At 44.0% G+C, this 20,549-nt stretch overlaps 1 protein-coding gene across 1 annotated transcript in view; it reads right to left on the reverse strand.

Annotated features, from left to right (window-relative positions):
* The window catches only part of LOC309864613 (UL16-binding protein 1-like), a 253,814-nt gene that overhangs the window by 120,610 nt on the left and 112,655 nt on the right, over positions 1-20,549 (reverse strand). The gene's annotated exons all lie outside the window — the stretch shown is intronic.

Genomic DNA, 20,549 nt, shown 5'->3' on the forward strand with positions numbered 1-20,549 from the left:
CTGAACTGCCCCTGCCTTGAGCAGAGATGCCTCAGAGTGGCTCAGGAGAGGCCATTGAGCTGCTGTTAGAATGGGATGCTGTCACCTGACTGGACCAGGAAAGGGTGAGGGTGTGGCAGGGCAAGGATGGTCACATTCAGACCTTGTGTTTAGCTACCAAGGGGAGGAGAGGCTGAAGACAAGGGAAGATGGATTTGTGTCTAGAAGCCTCCCTAAGGATCCAGAAACCAGGATCCAGGTCCCTCTCTTTGGGTAGGCCTCCCAGCTGCTCCTTTATGGCTTCTGATCCAAAGGGTGGATCAAGACCTAATTAAAGTGAGTCTTGTACTGAACACTTTTCTCCTGAACCACATGACAGAGGTGTCACACTGATGTCCTCCCAGTTTTCGTGATGTCCTGATGCCAGCATTTTAGCATATAGTTTCCCCACACTGGGACATTCCCCTGGGTCACCACAGGATCATCTCCTAGTAGGTCTCATGGTACCTGAGGGCATCCTTGTCCTCAGGCTCTGCTTCAAGTTGTTCCAGGATTGTCGAATACGGCCAAAGAGATTGACGGACTTGGGCATTTTCCATTTCCTCGATGTGCTAAAGATGAGGGTTAGAGTCCTTTATTTGCCTTTCTGATGCATTGGTTTAATCTGTAAATGTAGGTGAAGGGATTTATATGGAGGAGGCCGCTGGGACTGTATGTTGTCCAGAAGTTCTCAAAAATACATTTTGAAAGCTTTGTTCAGTTGGTGTTTTGACCCATTTTTGTGTCATTTTTTGACAATAGTTCAGATGATTTAGTCTTAGAAACAGAAATATCCTAACACACTGTATATATTATACCTCTGTTGGATATCCTATGGCTAATTTTTTGCTATGACACATAGCAGCACAGTACACAATCCTACATCTCTATTGTCTTTTGGTCCCCATGTGTTTCCAGCCTCAAATTAACACTGGGGTTGCCATGCAGTGGGATGAACACACCAACCACCGTCCGGATAGGGTAAACTATAGGGCAAAAGAGTGATTCCATTTAAACTCCTACCAACACAGAAGAGAACTCATGTTATTCCACTTCCTGTCCACTACTTGCTATAACCCTCTTTAAATCTTGTCAGTTTGACGCATGTATAAAGCAAGCCCATTGTTCTTTGTGTTATCTTGATAATGGGATGTGTTCAGTGATTTCTGAGGCTGATTTACTATCTGTGACTTGCTCAAAGCATTTGCACGGATCCTTGGACAATCAGATTTATACTTACTTATTTGCAGGAGCTCTTTGTATATTCTGGATATCAATCCTTTGCTCATGAGGCAATAAATCAACTGTTAGAATCAGTTCTGCTTCTGCTGTGAAGGCTCACTGTGCACTGAAGGAGGAGGACAGGAAAGTCAGTGCTGTAGGTAAGGGACCTTAGGGAAATCAGGAAGATTCTCCACTGCTTCATTCCCAGAATGTCTGTTAAATTCTGAAGAGTCAGGATCATGTCTGAGACTGACAGATGACTGCCTGAAAGTTGATTTCCAAGCCATCCTTAAATTGTGTCTCCACAAGAAATCTAGCAGAATGACACGTATTTTTTTCCCCATATAGTAGAGGAAGAAGAAAATTCCCAGAGTTCTTACAGGATATAAGACAAATTCCAGATTAATTAGTCTTTTATAAGAGATATGCTTTCTTCAACATATGTAGATGGAAATAAATTGCTGAAGAAAATAATCACATTATGTATATTTCTTAAAGATTTTTTTTTTTTTATTTACTCATTTTTGAGAGAGAGAGAAAGCATGTGTGAGCAAGAGAAGAAGGTCAGAGGGAGAAACAAACGCCCTGCTGAGCAGGCAGCCAGATGCAGGACTCCCCCCAGGACCTGAAGATCAAGTCCTGAGCTGAAAGCAGATGCCCCAGCAACTTGGCCACCCAGGCTTGGGAAAGTAATCACATTATAAAATATATCATTTAGAAGTCAAAAAGGTTAATGGATTGATTTCAAGGTAAATAAAATATGTTAATAAATATGTTAATAAAGTAAATAACATTAGAAAATATATTTTTAAAAAGGCAATGAGGACACAGTCCTGAAGGTACTGTTGTCCCTGAAGTTCTAGAGCTTGAAACAGTATCTTTTTGGCGATACTGTCTGCAAGGACATGGTCCTCTTACACAGAAGAATCTGATATTGCACAACCAGAGGACAACATGGAAAACGTTGTCTTCGTTGAGATCCTTCAGTCCATTATTTAAACATTTCAGTGCAGGAATTCCATCACTTAGCACCAACAGAAAATGGCATAGAATATTCCAGTGGAAAGTGCTGAACAGGAGATGCACGAAATCAAGAATGGACATGGGAGGTTCCCTGTCCTGCACCAGGTGGTTGGACTGAGGTTCTGGATTTGTGAACTTGGAAGTGCTGCTGGTATAATGATGAACAGCAGCTCATCCAAAAACAGCTGGCCCAGAGGCAGAGTCAATGCACTGGTCCACACACTGAGGGGCTTCTTGGTAGACTTGGCAGCCTAAGAAAAGAACAGGTGTTTGTCTCCATGGGGAAGAAATCCTGGGTCCCCTGTCCTGGGGCTGCCCTTCACCAGCACTCCCCACCCCAGAGCCCAGCCCTCGCCCAGGGGCATGCATTTCCCCCAGCCATGTCCCCAGCCCTGGGCCCAGTCACCTTTACAAACCTCCTCCCTCTTGAACCAAATCACAGAGGCAGCCCCAGGCCCTGTTACCAATGGTCTGGGCTCAGGACCAAAGTGAGTAAGAAACCAATGTGCTCACATGACTCAGGTTCCCAGGCTCCCTCTCAAGGCAGATCCTAAAGGACATGCTGGGGGATCTGACAGAAGACAGGGGCCTGCACTTGACACTTCTAACCTTGAGGAACACTGTGGGCAAAAGTCCTTCTTTTCCCTTCCCTCCTAGCCTCCTGCAAGCAGCACGCAGAGCTCTTCGTCTGATGATCCTGCCCCCATCCCATCCATTCCTGGCCCAGCTCAGCTGGGAGCTCACAGGGGAGCTCAGTTAGCCCATCCCCCAGCTCAGCTCTGCTCAAAGCAGGGGCTGCTCAGGGGCTCAGGATCTGAGGTCTGCAGGAAGCTGGCTGCCAGGGACGGCATCAGCCTCAGCCAAGGTTGCACAGAGAACTAGCCTCCTTCTAGTCCCATCATGCACGGTCTCTACTGGGCATTTGCTGCCTCACATGTGAAGACCCAAGTCACGATGGGGGGAACACGGCACTACTGTCCAGCCCTTTGAGTTGGTCTGCAGTGGTCTTTCCACTCCCTCTACCTCGGATGAGACCCTGGCCCCCTGTCCTTGTAACTGCCTGGATGGAGTCCCCTTCTCCTTGAGATGTCCCATGGAGCTGCCATGCTGCTCTCTCTCAAAGGGGAGTACGGCCCATGCTGTGTGTCCCCGCTGTCCCCACACCACCCACCCTGGGCCCAAACTAACTCTCTAATGGAGAACCCAGTCAGAGCCAGGCCTGACTTCGCTCAAACCCTTTAGCACCAACAGGCCTTAAGCAGTGGTCTGGGCCCCTCCCTTTTCCCAGTGGCCTTATCAGTGACTGAGGCCACATCAGAGCTCAGGGCTGAGCTTGTCCAAGCTGTGGCCAATACGTGATATGAGATCTCATTCATCTAGTCCCACTGCCCACTGAGAAGCTTCAGGCAGTGGGCAGGGGTAAGGCTGGGAATCCACCATTCCCTGTGCTCACACCAGGCCATCTGCCCCTCCTTTCTCTCTTACTGCCTGTGGATCTAGTGGTCTCCGACAAGGATGCCCATTATGACTGCACAGCTGAGCAGCAGGGGAAAGATCCAGGTGCAGGGTCTGATGGCCGTGGCCTTGCCTGGGGCTGTGTCTTGTCACGTGGCTGGTGGCACTGAAATGAAAATGCAAGGATAAGAGCCTCAGTCAGGACCCCAAACTGGGGGAAGCTTCCTCAGCTCCTGCAGGTGCAACCTCCCAGGCAGACGGTGTCTCTCACTGTCCTTGTGGCGGCGGCTGTGACCAGTCCTGATGTCGGGAGGGAGGAGGGATGCGCCCGTCCCCGAGGGGCTCCTCCCGCCAAAAGGGGAAGCAGGGTTTGCAATGTAAGCAGTCGCTCCTGCTGTGACAGACAGGAGGTGGTGCAGGACAAGGATGGTGACAGCGACCACCTCTGAAGAGCTGACAGTCCAGGTGGCACTGAAGGATCTCTGACAGCACACCAGGTGACATGAAAAAGGCAGTAATTCTCAGAAAAAGGAACATAAGACCATCTCTGGAAACAGACTGATGCTCCCCTGTTTGGGGCCAGCAAGAAATCCAAGAACTACCTGAGCACAAGGTATGTGAAGTGTTGAAAAAATCCAGGATGAATTCTGGAACATTCCTATAGCCATTATTCTGCCAAGAAGAATATCCCATGGATGGTTCAACTTCTCACTCTTCTCAGACACACACACACACACACACACACACACTATGGGGTAGGGCAAGGTCATTTCATGAGAACCAGCACTCCATCCAGTCTTCTGAGTTACCTGTGGTTTCATGGGTTTCATTGCAGTGCTCCCATACGTGCTGGAGCCAGCGCTTACAGTCTCCATTTGACATCCACACAAGGAGCTTGGTCAGCTCTCCGTCATTGTCCAACGTGCCTTTGAACTCTTGGCCTCCAGGAGGAACCACTGTCCACTTTCTGTTCTCCGCATCAAAGAGGTAGATTAACTGTCCACTGAAGGCAAACCACCAGGATCCTCTGGTGTGTCCATCGGCCCCACGCTCACACATAAGTCTACCCTGTAGGGTGAGGGAATCTGCCCCTGCACTCACCAGGGGAAACAGGTCAGCCTCTGGTCTTGACCAATCCTTTGCCCCACCCACTGCTCCCCTTTGGCCCTCCTGGTCTTGCTCTGGCCTTCTTGCCTGCCCCAGCTGCTGGGCCATGTGTGTGGGACCCACTTCTAAGTTTTACATGAACACCATAGCTCTCCAGCTCTGCCAAAGTGTTCTCCTCCTGCCCTGGGCCTTCGGACTCACCGCTCTTCGTGATAAATCCTGTTGTGAGGTCCAGCAGTTTCTTTCTGAGCTCTTCCCCCAGGTATTTCAGAGGTTCCATCTGTGTGTCCCAAAATCCTGTGTCCTTCAACTTCATCCCGCAAGGATCACTGGGTTTGACCTCCTTGCTCCCACAGTTATAATAAAGAAACTTGTTTCCATTGACCTGGCCTGAATCTCACACCTCCGCTGTCCAGGCCTGGCCAGAGATGTCATGAGATGATTGTGCTTAAGCGAAAGAGCATCTGCGAGGGGAAGACACAGGTGGAAGCTGGGGCTGGAAGAGAAAGAGCAGCAGGCACCCAGCTGCCAGCCAGATGACAGCAGTGACATCCCTGGAGGCCGGTGCTGGCAGAGTAAGGACTGTCCCTGTAATATGGTTTCCAATAGCCTTGGAGGCTGGTGCTCTTCCCCTGTTGGGATTGGATTATGATGTCTCTGCTTGGCAGGATGTCACACAGCCCCAGATAGGATCCCGTGCCTACCAGGCTGCACCCAGCATCACTCGGTCTCTACCCACTGCAGGCACAGGCCAGGCTGGCTATGGCAAGAAGAGGTCTGCTTGTCAGAGGACTGTCAGGATGCAGGCCAGTGTCCGGTAGGAAGATGAGGGACATGGAGGGAGCTGCTCCTGAGGAGTTGGGGCCCTGTGGGGACAGGGTGAGGACAGAATCCAAAGTCAGGTGAGGGAGAGTTCAGGATCATGGGTCACAGGACTCAGCAGGGCCCTGCTGAGATCCTGATAACCTGCCCTTAAGATGGGTCTTGGAAGCCTGGAAAGGGTGGTCCACATGTCACAGACTAGAGCAGCAAGCATTGCCAACGCAGGTAGAAGCTCAGAGAAGTGCATATGACAGAATAGATAGAGCAAGAAATGCCAAACACAAAACTAAAAACATGTCCTGCAACTATGCTCAAGGACAGGTCTAAAGGGCCCCTTACAAAGAAAATAAATAGAAAAGCATCTTATCCTGGATGCAAGGACAGAGATGAGTACCAACCTTAAAGCCTCTCTCAGGATGCAAGGATGTGACAAACCCTATTTGATTTTCTGAATATTACATAGGTCTCTGTTATAACCACTCAACATGCTGTTGTAGCCAACAAGCAGCCACAGACAATCCATGATGAAGGTGCTGCTGGACTGGCTCCTTGGGCCCCAGGACCCTTAGAATCCATACCACAGAGCCCTGTGGGAAAATGGGCTCTGTGCCCTTTGTGACATCCTGATCTGAGTATCAGGAAGTTAGTGTTCCAAGAAGGCAATGACACTCCAAGGAAGGAAAAAAGAGGCTGCAGGCATATATGATCCTGGGACAGGGAAGGAGGAGGTCTCTGGCCAGAGGACATCAGAGCTGTGCACCCTGAGCTGGGAGGTGCTGGTGAAAGAGAGCCTGGAGACCCACGGGGAGGGAGGGGAGGGAGGGGAGGGAGGGGAGGGAGGGGAGGGAGGGGGTAATCCGTTGCCCAAGTGTGCATGCAAGTCCACCCACTTGGACCGGTTGAGAGCAGTGGGCACACTGACTCATACAAGGAGAACCCTGGGAGAGGCTTTGAGAAACGAGGTCCTGTGGCGGTCCCCTCCCTGGGAAAGCCCTGAGTCATGCCCAGAGTTAGGGGCTGAGGGACTCAGGTCCAGCTGGGCTCGGAGGGGAGGCTCCAGGGGCTGGGAGGACCACAGATCTCCAGAGGGGCCCTTTCTCCCTCTGCTATGCTCCTGGCCTAACTTTTCAGGTTTTTCCACTATCCCTTCGCTTCCTCTTCCTGCCCCGCTTCCTCCTCCTCCCCACCTCCTTCCTTCTTCCTCCTTCCTCCTTCTTCCCCTCCCCCTCCCCCCCCTCCTCCTCCTTCTTTTTTTTTTTTTTTTAAGATTTATTTATTTACTCTGGAAAGTGCCAGGGGAAGGGGCAGAGGGAGAGGGAGAGAGTGAATCTCCCACAGAGCTCAAACTGAGCACAGAGACCCAGGTAAGGCTCCATCTAGGGACCCTGAGATCAGGACCTGAGCCCAAATCAAGAGTCCCGCGCTTAACCCACTGAGCCCGCCAGGTGCCCAGAAGCTGCCTCTGTTTTGCCCAGGAGACCACCACCCACAGACACCCTCCAGGCAGAAAGCGGCCCGCAGAGAATAACTGAGGAGTACGGGTCTGAAGAGGAAAACCCAAAAACTCTCCACGGACACCGTTTCCGCTCCCTGGTCTTACTCCTCACTCCCCAACACCCAGCTCCAACCCCGGGTTCCACCTCTGAACTCAGGGCTGCTGTACCACAGAGCAGCAGGAAAAACGTGAGCAGGAGGCTAAGACGGAAGCCGGAGACCCCAGCCCCGGCCGTTCGCCCCGGGAAGCTCCTCGCAGCATCACTCACCCGCCATCTGCAGTTTCTACGGAAAATTTCTCACTTGGGGCTTGACTCCGCCCCGAACCCGCCCCCTCCTGCCGTATATCCTAGAATATATCATCCGTTGCAATTGCACTGAAACTGTGATTTGTGGCATTCTTGAACTCTGAAAGTAGCAGAAGGTCTGAGGTGTGCAGAGACTGGGTTGAGCCTAGCCCCAAGTGGAGTTTTCCTAGGTCTTTCAACAAATGCAGGTTTCTCTCCTGAAGACCGAGGATCATGTGAGGACCAGAGAGTTCAACTGAGTTCAGTAGTAATCAATACAATGGGCAGAGATTTTTTCACTTTCTCTTTCTCTCCTGGACCACAGGGAGCTAGCTGTCTCTTAGCAGGGACCCTGAGAATTGCCAGATCGTTCTACTGGCAGCACTCTCTATTGATCCTTATACTATCCTACTGGTTCAGGGTACATGGAAAAATTATTTCCTTTTATTAATTATGTTATAATGTATTATTATATTATATTACATTTCTTTATATGTATTGTTATTTCCCCAAAAGTTAGTGGCTTAGAACACCAATAATCATTTATTATCTCCCATAGTTTCTGTGGAGCAGGACCACAGGCAGGTTCTGGCTCCGTGTTCCCCATGAGGCTGCAGTTAAGTGTTAACTGAAGTCGCTCTCATCAGAGGGTTTGACTGGAGCTACAGGGGGGCTATAGGGCATATAGGTTAGGTGGTGCTTCTAGGCTGGATCCCTTCTATGGCTGTTGGTAGGAGACCTCAGCTTCTCATGACAAGGAATTCTCTTTAGGGCTACGTGAGGAAATTGACAGTTGGGGGGCCTCTGGGTGCCTCAGTCAGTTAACCATCTGCCATAGGCTCAGGCCAGGTTCCCAAGAGCCCTGTGTCACGCTCTCTGCTCGGCATGGAGTCTGCTTCTCCTTCTCCCTCTGCCCCTCCCCCTGCTGGTGCTCTCTCATTCTCTCTCTTGCTCTCTCTCTCTCAAATAAATAAAATCTTAAAAAAAAAAAAAAGTCACAGCAGTTGGCTTTCCCCAGAGTGAGAGAACCTAGAGAGAAAGGTGGAAACATCAATGTCTTTTGTGATGTGGACTTGAAAGTCATATTTTAGCATTTACATTCTATCCTGAGAGCTGCACCCATCATCCCTGTTCAGTGTGGTTGGGATTACACAGGGCATAAGTACCAAGGGGACAGAATCACTGAGAGCCATTTTGTAGGTAGGCAGTCACCATTCCTTTACTTGGGTCATCCTTGTCTTCACAGGGCTGCCCCTGTGGACAGAGGGGGACAGTACACAAGAGGAGTGGGAGTCAGAATCCAGAAGGAATACCTCAAACAGGGGTCATTTAGGTGGCATTGGGATAGAGGAAAACACAAGGAAACATTTTTTTCCATGTACCTGGAACCGGTAGGATAAGACAGGGGATTAATGGAGAATGCCTTCAATATTCACTGTAGAGCTGGCAATGGCCAGGGCCCAGGTAAGAGACAGCTCACTGTGGTCCAATGGAGAAACAAAATGAAACAATGACTAACCATTTTCTTAAACTTTTACTTATTAATGGGAGAGAGTGCGTGCAAGTAGGGTGAAGGGCAGAGGGAGGAGTAGAATCCCTGTTGAGCAGGGATCCAACTCCAAGATATAACCTGAGGCAAAGGTAGATGCTTAATCTACTGAGTCACCCAGGAGACTGTCTGCTCATTGTTTTGATTATTACTGAACTGAGCTGAACTCTCTGGTCTTCCCATAATCCTCAGGTCTTCAGAAAAGAAACCTATACTTGTTGAAGGATCTAGGGAAGCTCTATTTAGGGCTAAGGTCTCCCCAGTGTCTGCACACCTCAGACCTTCCCCCATGGTCAGACATAGAGAATGCCACAATTCACAGTCTCAGTGCAATTCAATATCATAATTCACAGATTTTGTACTTGGAAGTGGAACAAACTGTGCAGGTGGCTTTGCAAACAGAAAGTAGATGGACACTGGGAGCACATTGAAAGAAGACTCAGAGAAACCCTGAAGGCCTTTGAAAAAATTGTCACAGGAGCCTCATTGCATCTGAGGAAGCTGCCAGTAGGGACTCCAAAGAAAAGTGAAATACCATGACTCTTCTCTCCCCTTCAGAGCCAAGGTTGCCCAAGACATGAAATTTCAGAGGAAAGAGTGGGAGCTCTTGTATACCTAGTTGGTTACAGATCAAGAGGAGACTCCATTAGAGAGGGCGGGGGAGTGGGTACTCAGGAGAACAGAGACGAGGTTATGGACATGAATTGTAGGCTTGAGAGACATCCATTGAAAGCTTTTTTCAACTCCCTAACATCAAGGAGAGGCTATCTTCATCATCTGCTACGTCCAAAGTAATTCCATTCATCAATTTTTTAAATATTCACTGAACACCTAGAATGTTTAAGATCTTCTCCTAGAGAGTCAAGGCAACAAGAATGCTCTGTTTTCTCTGAGGAAGAAAACTAAGAGAACTAATGAACCCAAGGTGAGAGCCAGCTAGATGTCCACTCACCTAGAGCACTGGTTAGTATTCTTATAGTAGCCAGAACTCTTAGAACATAGAAGAGAGGAAATTAATTCCATAAGAAATGGTTGGGAAAACACAGGTGACACTATCTGAGCCCTACAGGAATTTTACCACTTGTTCAGACAGAAAACATAATCTAGACAAAGGGATGAGCCAGAGCCAGTACAAAGATGAGCACGAGAGTGGGAATCAGCAAGTAGACCACACTGGAAGGCCTGGGTATACAATGCAAGTGTGCTAATGTGCTGTTCTCCACTGGCTTACCCTTCCTCTTCTCTGTGGGGCACAGACATCTGGCCCTGCTCCACACAACCTCCCTCCTATAATTTCAGAAGCCAACAGGAAGGGATTACATCTACACAGAAACACTGTTAAGAGCAAAGTAGAAAGACCTCAGTAAACTTGGAAACCAATAGGTTAGCATTAACTAATATTTTATTAAGATGAGTATGCTGTAGTTCCTTGTTGATATTAAATATTTACGACAAATTGGTTATCATAAGATTCACTAATTCTTTATCGTCACATTCAGAGGCAGATAAGAACTTTAGTTATGGACATGCATGCTGAAGCATTTGGACCAACTTTTTAATGTTTTCCACTTTGAGATGCAGAAAATAGGATACCTTGAAGGACGAAGGAAAAAATGATCAGGTGGATAATCTGTGATAAAGCATGTATAGTGCAATGTTAACTGTAGTATCTTAAGGGATCAGTATACTAGTGCTCGCTATAAAATTCTAGCAATTTCTCTGTATGTTTTTCAAATTGTCTTATAAATGTTGGGGGAAAACGTATTCCTAAAATTGTTCTGGCACCAACACAATATAATTTCCTGAGAGCTCTGAAGGAACAAGGTAATCTCTGCTAAATAAAGCACAGACACCCATAACAACCAAGGTAACTTTTGGAAGGAAGGTATGCAGAAATTTATGGTGGATGTTAGTAGGAAAAAGAACCAATCTACATCTGTACATACCAATTTTGAAAGCCAAGGTGCATGAGATACCATTGAACAGACCAGGAAGACTTTATTGAAGGCTGCTGTAATGGGGTGGGGGGAGGCCTGTATTTAGCCTCAATTCCGCTCCACTGAAACAAGGGGCAGGGTGTGTTTAAGAGGTGAGGAAGCTAGTGGGAAAGTCCTGGAGGTTGAGCAACAGGATGTGTTGAGCACATGGACTTATTTCCTGAGCTTTTAAAGGTACTGCTCTGTAATTAGACCACTCTGTAATTAGTGGCTCCTGTCAAACTTAGTTGCTGTTATGGACTCCACTGTGTCCCCCCAAGAGTCATAGTTTGAAGCCCTAACCCCCAGGGTAACTGTATTTGGAGACAGGGCCTATAAGGGGTAAGTAAGGATGAATGAGGTCATATGTGTGGGGCCCTGATCCAGTTTGATTGGTGCCTTCTAAGAAGGGTAAGGGACATCAGAAGTGGGTGCACACAGAGGAAAGGCCTCCATGTAAGGACACAGCAGGAAGGCCTCCATGTGGGAGCCCTGGAGAGACATTTCAGGATAAACAACCTGCATGGATCTTGATCATGGACATCCATTCTCTAGAACTGGGAGAAAATGTTCGTTTTGGTCTTTGCAGAGACTAGCATTTTCTTGTTCCTTAAAATGGTTTTTGAGACAAACAATGGTATTCTAGCCTAATAGAGCAGCTGTGTCATATAGATTGACTCTATCTAAGAAGAGCTGATTTGATCATGTAAAGAGCCTACTCAGATGTATGTAATTTTTAGTATCCATAAATGAGGGTTATCTATATCTTGCGATTTCTATGCACAGACCAATGGAAATGCAGTTACAGGTATGCAGCATAGGCATACAAGCATAGACACGTTGACAGGACTGAAAAAAGTTGATTTAAACATGTTATCTCTTCTTAAGATTGAGGCTTAGATAGAGAGCTAGTTTCAAAATGATCTTCAGATTAAAATTTTCATTAACATTATTGAATTAACATCTGATTGTTTCTTTTAGGCTCCCTTTTTGTTTTCAAGTAGTTCTGATATATTAGAAAATTCTACTAGACTTGGCCCCACAGGTGGCAATGTAGACCTCAAGTATTTGATGGTTTCAGTTCAAAAAGATGAAGGTGTATATGGACCACATCTTCCTTATCCATTCATCCATTGAAGGGCATCTTGGTCCTTTCCACAGTCTGGCGACCATGGCCATTGCTGCTATAAACATTGGGGTACAGATGGTCCTTCTTTTCACTACATCTGAATCTTCGGGGTAAATACCCAGTAGTGCAATTGCAGGGTCAAGGGAAGCTCTATTTTTAGTTTCTTAAGGAATCTCCACACTGTTCTCCAAAGCAGCTGCACCAACTTGCATTCCCACCAAGATTGGAAGAGGTTTCCCCTTTCTCCAATCCTTTCCAACACACGTTGTTTCCTGTCTTGCTAATTTTGGCCATTCTAACTGGTGTAAGGTGGTATCTCAATGTGGTTTTAATTTGAATCTCCCTAATGGCTAGTGATGATGAACATTTTTTCATGTGTCTGATAGCCATTTGTATGTCTTCATTGGAGAAGTGTCTGTTCATATCTTCTGCCCATTTTTTGATATGATTATCAGTTTTGTGTGTGTTGAGTTTGAGAAGTTCTTTATAGATCTTGGATATCAGCCTTTTGTCTGTACTGTCATTTGCAAATATCTTCTCCCATTCCATGGGTTGCCTCTGTTTTGTTGACTGTTTCCTTTGCTGTGCAGAAGCTTTTGGTTTTGATGAAGTCCCAAAAGTTCATCTTTGCTTTTGTTTCCTTTGCCTTTGGAGACATATCTTGAAAGAAGTTGCTGTAGCTGATATCGAAGAGGTTACTGCCTATATTCTCCTCTAGGGTTCTGATGGATTCCTGTCTCACGTTGAGATCTTTTATCCATTTTGAGTTTATCTTTGTGTACAGTGTAAGAGAATAGTTGACTTTCATTCTTCTACATATAGCTGTCCAGCTTTCCCAGCACCATTTATTGAAGAGACTGTCTTTTTTCCACTGTATATTTTTTCCTGTTTTGTCGAAGATTATTTGACCATAGAGTTGAGGGTCCATATGGGCTCTCTACCCTGTTCCACTGGTCTATGTGTCTGTTTTTATGCCAGTACCATGCTGTCTTGGTGATCACAGCTTTGTAATAAAGCTTAAAATCAGGTAACGTGATGCCCCCAGTTTTATTTTTGTTTTTCAACATTTCCTTAGCGATTCGGGGTCTCTTCTGATTCCATACAAATTTTTGGATCATTTGCTCCAGCTCTTTGAAAGATACTGATGGAATTTTGATTGGAATGGCATTAAAAGTATAGATTGCTCTAGGCAGTATAGACATTTTAACAATGTTTATTCTTCCGATCCAAGAGCATGGAATGGTCTTCCATCTTTTTGTGTCTTCTTCAATTTCTTTCATAAGTGTTCTGTAGTTCCTCGAGTACAGATCCTCATATGGATCCTCGTATGGTTAGGTTTATTCCCAGGTATCTTATGGTTCTTGGTGCTATAGTAAGTGGAATGGATTCTCTAATTTCCCTTCCTGTATTTTCATTGTTAGTGTATAAGAAAGCCACTGATTTCTCTACATTGTTTTTTGTAGCAACATGGACGGGACAGGAAGAGATTATGCTGAGTGAAATAAGTCAAGCAGAGAGAGTCAATTATTATATGGTTTCACTTATTTGTGGAGCATAACAAATAACATGGAGGACATGGGGAGATGGAGAGGCGAAGGGAGGTGAGGGAAATTGGAAGGGGAGGTGAACCATGAGAAATTATGGACACTGAAAAACAATCTGAGGGTTTTGAAGGGGTGGGGGATGTGAGGTTGAGAGAACCAGGTGGTGGTAGTGAGCACATATTGCATGGAGTACTGGATGTGGTGCAAAAACATGAATACTGTTACACTGAAAAGAAATTTTTTAAAAATTCTCAAAAAAAAAAAAAAAGAACACCCATCATGATTTGAAAAGGCTATTAAAACACACTTCCCTTTTCTAAAAAAAAAAAAAAAAAGATGAAGGAGGCTTCAGGAGAGGCCCAATCCTATAACATGTGTAGCCCTTGCTGTTTGTGTGCAAACATTAAAGGAAACCACCAGATTTATGAGTTCCGTCCAATTCTGCCGAATGGAGCTGGACTCATATGTATACAGCCAGGAAAGGGAACCACAGAAATACATACACACCAATGCTGCTCGCCCTCCAACTGAAAGTGCATTAATCAACTTGAAGATACTCCTGCTAGAACTCACCTCTGTTTAGATGCCCACTAGATTCAGGAGTTTATCATTTGCAGTGCTTGTATTGGTTTAGAACAGGGATTTAAAGATCATCCAACCCTGAACTAAAGCTTTTCAATAAAATCATGCTACTTCTTTCAAAAAAAAGGGGGGGAGGGTAGAAAATGTTTCTGTTGCTTCAGCCTCCCAGGTGATGGTCTTTTATCAAAGTTCCTTCCCTCCTGCAGAGAGACTGGGAGGTGAGGATCCTATCTTTTTTGATATCCACATTTGAAAGAGATGGCTCCCAGGGCCTTAAGAAAGATGGTCATGGGTTATACAACTGTTAAGAGGGGAAAGAATTTACAGTTACAAGTTTTTTAAAAAAGTTTTCTAGGGGCTATGGTGAAGCTAAGCATCTGACTCCTGATAGCAGCTCAGGACTTGATCTCAGGGTCATGAGTTCAAACCCTGTGTTGGACTCCCCACTGGGCATAAGGCCTACTTAAAAGGTAAAAGGAAGCTTTTGATTTTTATTTTGATGAGGTCCCAAAAGTTTATTTTTGTTTTTGTTTCCTTTGCATTTGGAGACATATCTTGAAAGAAGTTGCTGTGGCTGATATTGAAGAGGTTACTGCCTATGTTCTCCTCTAGGATTCTGATGAATTCCTGTCTCACGTTGAGATCTTTTATCCATTTTGAGTTTATCTTTGTGTATGGTGTAAGAGAATGGTTGAGTTTCATTCTTCTACAGACAGATGTTCAGCTTTCCCAGCACCATTTATTGAAGAGACTGTCTTTTTTCCACTGTATATTTTTTCCTGTTTTGTCGAAGATTATTTGACCATAGAGTTAAGGGTCCATATCTGGGCTCTCTACCCTGTTCCACTGGTCTATGTGTCTGTTTTTATGCCAGTACCATGCTGTCTTGGTGATCACAGCTTTGTAATAAAGCTTAAAATCAGGTAACGTGATGCCCCCAGTTTTATTTTTGTTTTTCAACATTTCCTTAGCGATTCGGGGTCTCTTCTGATTCCATACAGATTTTTGGATTATTTGCTCCAGCTCTTTGAAGAGTACTGGTGGAATTTTGATTGGAATGGCATTAAAAGTATAGATTGCTCTAGGCAGTATAGACATTTTAACAATGTTTATTCTTCCGATCCAAGAGCATGGAATGGTCTTCCATCTTTTTGTGTCTTCTTCAATTTCTTTCATGAGAGTTCTGTAGTTGCTTGAGTACAGATTCTTTACCTCTTTGGTTAGATTTATTCCCAGGTATCTTATGGTTCTTGGTGCTATAGTAAGTGGAATCGATTCTCTAATTTCCCTTTCTGTATTTTCATTATTAGTGTATAAGAAAGCCACTGATTTCTGTACATTGACTTTGTATCCTGCCATGTTGTTGAATTGCTATATGAGTTCTAGTAGTTTGAGCATGGAGGACGTGGGGAGTTAGAGAGGAGAAGGGAGTTGGGGGAAATTGGAAGGGGAGGTGAATCATGAGAGACTATGGACTCTGAAAAACAATCTGAGGGGTTTGAAGTGGCGGGGGGTGGGAGGTTGGGGTAATAGGTGGTGGGTATTATAGAAGGCACGGATTGCATGGAGCACTGGGTGTGGTGAAAAAATAATGAATACTGTTATGCTGAAAATTTAAAAAAAAAAGTAAAAGGAAAAAATAAAAGTAAATAAAATATTCTAAACAAGGGAGATCAGAAGCCTGGAGCCATGAAGGAGATTATTTTAAGGTTAGTCCAGCTGGAAACTAGAACATTAAGGTGGTCTTGGTCATGGCCACCATTGGGCTGAAAGCTTAAAATACAGACTGTGGCAACCTCACAGCCACATGCATAAGGAGGTGGATGTTTTGTTTAGCCAGGGTAAAAGGAAACCAAGTAAGTGAGTACCAAACCAGTCTCCAGAATGTCAACAGACACAAAGACTCAAAAAATGATAATGATGATGGTGATAAAAGCTGAGTTTAGTTATGTAACATTTGCATGTTAAACATGTGGGTGGAGGGGCCCCTGGGTAGCTCTGTCCATTAAATGTCTGACTCATGGTCTTGGCTCAGGTTCTGAACTCAGGGTTGTGGGATGGAGCCCCCTGAGTCAGGCTCCATGCTCACTGGGGAGTCTGTTTCTCTCCCTCTTCCTCTGCCGCTCCCCCTACACACTGTGAAATAAATGAATTAATCTTTTTCTAAGATGTGGGTTGAAATTTATTCTCTGTGTGAATATCCTTCTCCCCAAAAACCTTTCAGCCCATGATTTTAGTATCTATTGATGATATTGGACTGATACCCTTTTTGTTAAGAGCAGAAAAGAGACATTTACTGAATATACATGTATTTAATAACTATCTGCTAGTGTTGGGGCCAATTCCACATTAAAACCTGTTAAACCACTAGGTCTGCCTGGGCCTACTTAGCCATACTGACTCCATGTTGCCTAGGTAGCCATTTTGTTGTTTTAAATGCCTCAGCAGTTACTGATACCAGTTCCGGGTAACTGTTGCTAAAAGACACACCTACAACAAGACCATTTTGTTGTTTGATAAATGCCTCAGCAGTTACTAGTATCAGTTCCGGGTAACCGTTACTAAAACACACAGGTAGGAGACATCCAATCAGCCAAAGCCACATACATAGAGGTCTGTGGTTGTGTCCTATACAAACTAGCCTGTAAGACCAAGGGGGGTCTCTCTTTTTGGAGGCGGCCCTGGCCGGTCAGTCCAATTTCCAATGCTTGGCATAAAATAAGACTTTGCATAACTTTCACTTTGTCTCAGTCTCGTTCCTTTGGTAACAGACCCAACATTTGGGGACTCGTCCACGGTCAAATGATGAGAACTGAGCCAACATCAGAATTTCTGGGAAAAGCCTCCGGAGATAAGATCTCCAGATTTTATTGTGAGATCCAGTCTGTCTGTCTGGTTGTGGAGCTCCAGGGTATGGCCCACCAGGGAGAAGCTGGACGCAGCCAGGCTCCCCAGGGCTGGAGTGGATTCGGAGATGCCCCATCTCTTTTCTGGTAGATCGCCAAGGGGTTTTGAGTCCCCCTAAGCAGTCAGGGGACTGAGAAAATCCCCACCAGCCACTGGGTCTGCAGTTGTCTTTGTCTTCTCTTTTTGTTGTCTGTTGTGTTACTCATTTGTAGGGGACTGAGAAAATCCCCACCAGCAGCAGGTTCTGGGTAAGGGCCGCTGGGTCTATGGTTGTCTGTGTCTTGTCTTTTTGTTGTCTATTATGTTGTTTGTTGTGTTTGAAAAAAATGGGGTAAGCAGAAAGTAAGGGGACTCTGACTTTCTTCTCTCTGTTCCTCCTAATAGATGTGGGACTTCTCCCTTGCTCATTTCTTGTGTTAATTTCTATAACTGGAGCCACCTGTGGTTAGTCTAACTCAAGACAGAGACTTTAAGGAATATTCCCAAGCAGCTGCCAAAACTCCTTTTGTTTCATGGAAGTTCCTTGCCTTCTCTGGCACAACCTGGATTGCCTAGCCCCTCCCCCTTGCTGGTGGGGTCTTCTGGCAGCACTTTGTTCTTCTGTCTCCCCCTTCCTTTTCTGCACCAACTTGGGTGTGGCCTGCATAACTGGCCTCTAGAACATCCTCGGTGCTTCCTGCACACAGCTCCTTCTCCCTTCACTGTCAAGGAATGAAAAGAACAGCCCCTGGACCTAACATCCCCTACTCCAGATCTTCCCACCTGTGTCTCAGGTAAACATTCAAAGTGGAGTGGTCCCAGGTGGAACGTAAATTAGAATTTAAACTAAGTTAAGTTTGTTGGTTTAATTAAGATAGACATATCTTTAAAGTTATAGCAGTAAATGTGAAACTTCAATCAAAGTTTACTGAAGGTCAAATAAGCCCATGTTATTTGTTAAAATCTGTTAGCAAAGAAATAGCTGAACTGATAAATAATTGTCTGTCCCAAAGTTTTAATGAGTTATTATTAAAGTAACTTTCAAAGTCTTTGGCAACCTGAAACTTTAAAGGTTTGCTTGGATGACAAATGGAATTAAATTTGTTGGACATCTAGGTCTTAACCAAATAGGATAAATTGCTAAAGAATTGAATACTAGATGTAGGTTTGTGCTCTTGACTTCTTGCTGCAAAAAATATTTAAATCTGTTGGTAAACATGTTTTGTGCTTAACTGATTCATAAATTTGCCATCTACAGAATTCTGTTGTAACTGTTCACAATTGGTTAATACTTAGCCATCACTGGAGACTAAAGTGTTTCTAAGAATAAAAAATTCTGCTAACTGTAGCTAAGACTGATGGAAGTAAGAAAAATAACCCTATATGTAAAAAGTAGGAGATACATTAAAAAACAAAAAAGGAATGGAAATACATTTTGATAAAAGGTAATTTTGTCCTAAATGAGATAATTGTTTGGGGGAACAAATGGCTTGGGACAAAACCTAGATGCAAAAAAAAAGTTGTAAAAGCTTTATGAAGGCAAATTTTCAAAAAGAAATTTTAAGTATATCAGGATGGACTAAGATTAAAATGAATTTTAAAATGTAGCACATCAGAATGATAAATACAAATAAAATGACTCCATGGTTTCTAGACTACCAAAAGAAAAATGCCATTAAGGTTTTTATTAAAAGTTTTAATGTTGTCTAAAAAAACAGAGGAAAGGCAATTAACTGATAACTGATAGTAAGTTTAGAAAAATTGTATACACACACAAAAAAAGAGGGGTTAAGAGAGTAGCTTTGTCTTAAAATAAAAATGTCTGGTTGCCCAAGAACATGAAAGGAAATAATAAAAACTAAACTTGAGGGTATTTAGTAAGTCATAGAAGGTTTGGGGATAGTGACCTTTATTTGCCTTGGTTTATAGGTTTGAAAGAGAACAATGAAATATATTGGAAATTTAACCGTATTAGATCAGTTTTGATGGATGTATTCACAAGAAGGAAAAAAAGACTAATAAATCTTTTCCTGTGAAATGTTTCTATTCAAATGAGGCATAGTATTTAAGAAAGGAAGACTAAAGCCGTGTGTCATGGTAAATCTATATTGGTGATCCACTCAAATAAATGATGACTATTATGTAAACTAAAAAACACTGGTAAAAAAACAACAACAACAACAACAAAAAAAAAAAAAAAACAAACTCTTTTCTCTCTGTTCAGAAAGAAAAGGTTTTCTTAGATTAATTGATCTACTATTAAAAAGAGAATATAAATGGTTTTGTCTTTGCCTGCCCAGAGAAACCAGTTTCTATGTTTTGTTTTATCCATAATCCTATTTAAGTATGTGGTTTAAAACTTAAATTTTAGCAATTGCCAACAAGATTTAAATTGTAAATAAGATCTCTTTGACTCCTAAGGCTTTTCCTTGGTATGCTAAGTTACTCAGGAAGCACTGCTAAACCAGTGATAAACCTTGGGTTACATATGGATAAATGTTATAACTATTATAGAAATTCTATGCATTTCCTAAAGTTTGAACCTTTTGATAAGGTCATAACTTGATATTGTAATTATTGAAATGTTATGTGTCACAGAAGTAACCTGATTTTCTTGCCAGTTAAACTGTAAAACCATATCTATTCTGAATTTTTGTCACTTATAATTGTTTTAATTCTTTTGTAAAATAAGTTTTACCTTAAAATAGATTCATATAAAGACTTTCAGGACAAATACAGGTGTTTTATATGTTAAAAATCCTTGAACTAAAATGGGTAAGAATTTCCAGAACTAAGTAAAAGCTGCATTCAGACTAAACCAGAATTAGTAACATGGGACTAGATGAACTGATGTTTGCTCTTCCACACTAGGGAAACTTTTTCTTAAGTTATCTGTAACTTACAGAGATGCAAAAATATTTATCTGCAAATAAATCAAAGCATTCAACTTTTCTCTTTATCTGAACCCTCTGAAACTCAAAAGGTCTCAGCAAGTATTCTTTCTACCACAGCAATCAGTCATTTACATAAGTTCAACAAGGATCTGTTCTCCTTGTAACAGGACACCATTGGAAACGCTGGTTATTTTACCAAGGCTTTGACTGGAATATCATATTTGAGAAAGACTCAGATATGACCAGACAGCTTGAAGGAACTAAGGTTGACCATAAAACCTAGAGCCATAAAGTCCCTTGAAACTGTTGGCCTGATACCTTGTTTACAGAGTTCCCAGCAGCCTCACCAAGTGAGTAAAGAATGTCACTTCCTAGCAGGTGCAGGAACCTCAGGATACATTGGGGACCTCAGAAAGAGGAATTCACCCAAATTGATTGGTATTTCAGGCATATCCGGTGGCAAGTACTTGGCTTGGCTTCTGGCCTGGAGAGGCTATTACAAGTTCAACCTAGAGATTGCTTATAAAAAGTTCGAGCAAAGTAGATTCTAAAAAATCTA

Source organism: Mustela nivalis (genome assembly GCF_964662115.1).
Source record: "Mustela nivalis genome assembly, chromosome: 5".
Classification (NCBI taxonomy): domain Eukaryota; kingdom Metazoa; phylum Chordata; class Mammalia; order Carnivora; family Mustelidae; genus Mustela; species Mustela nivalis.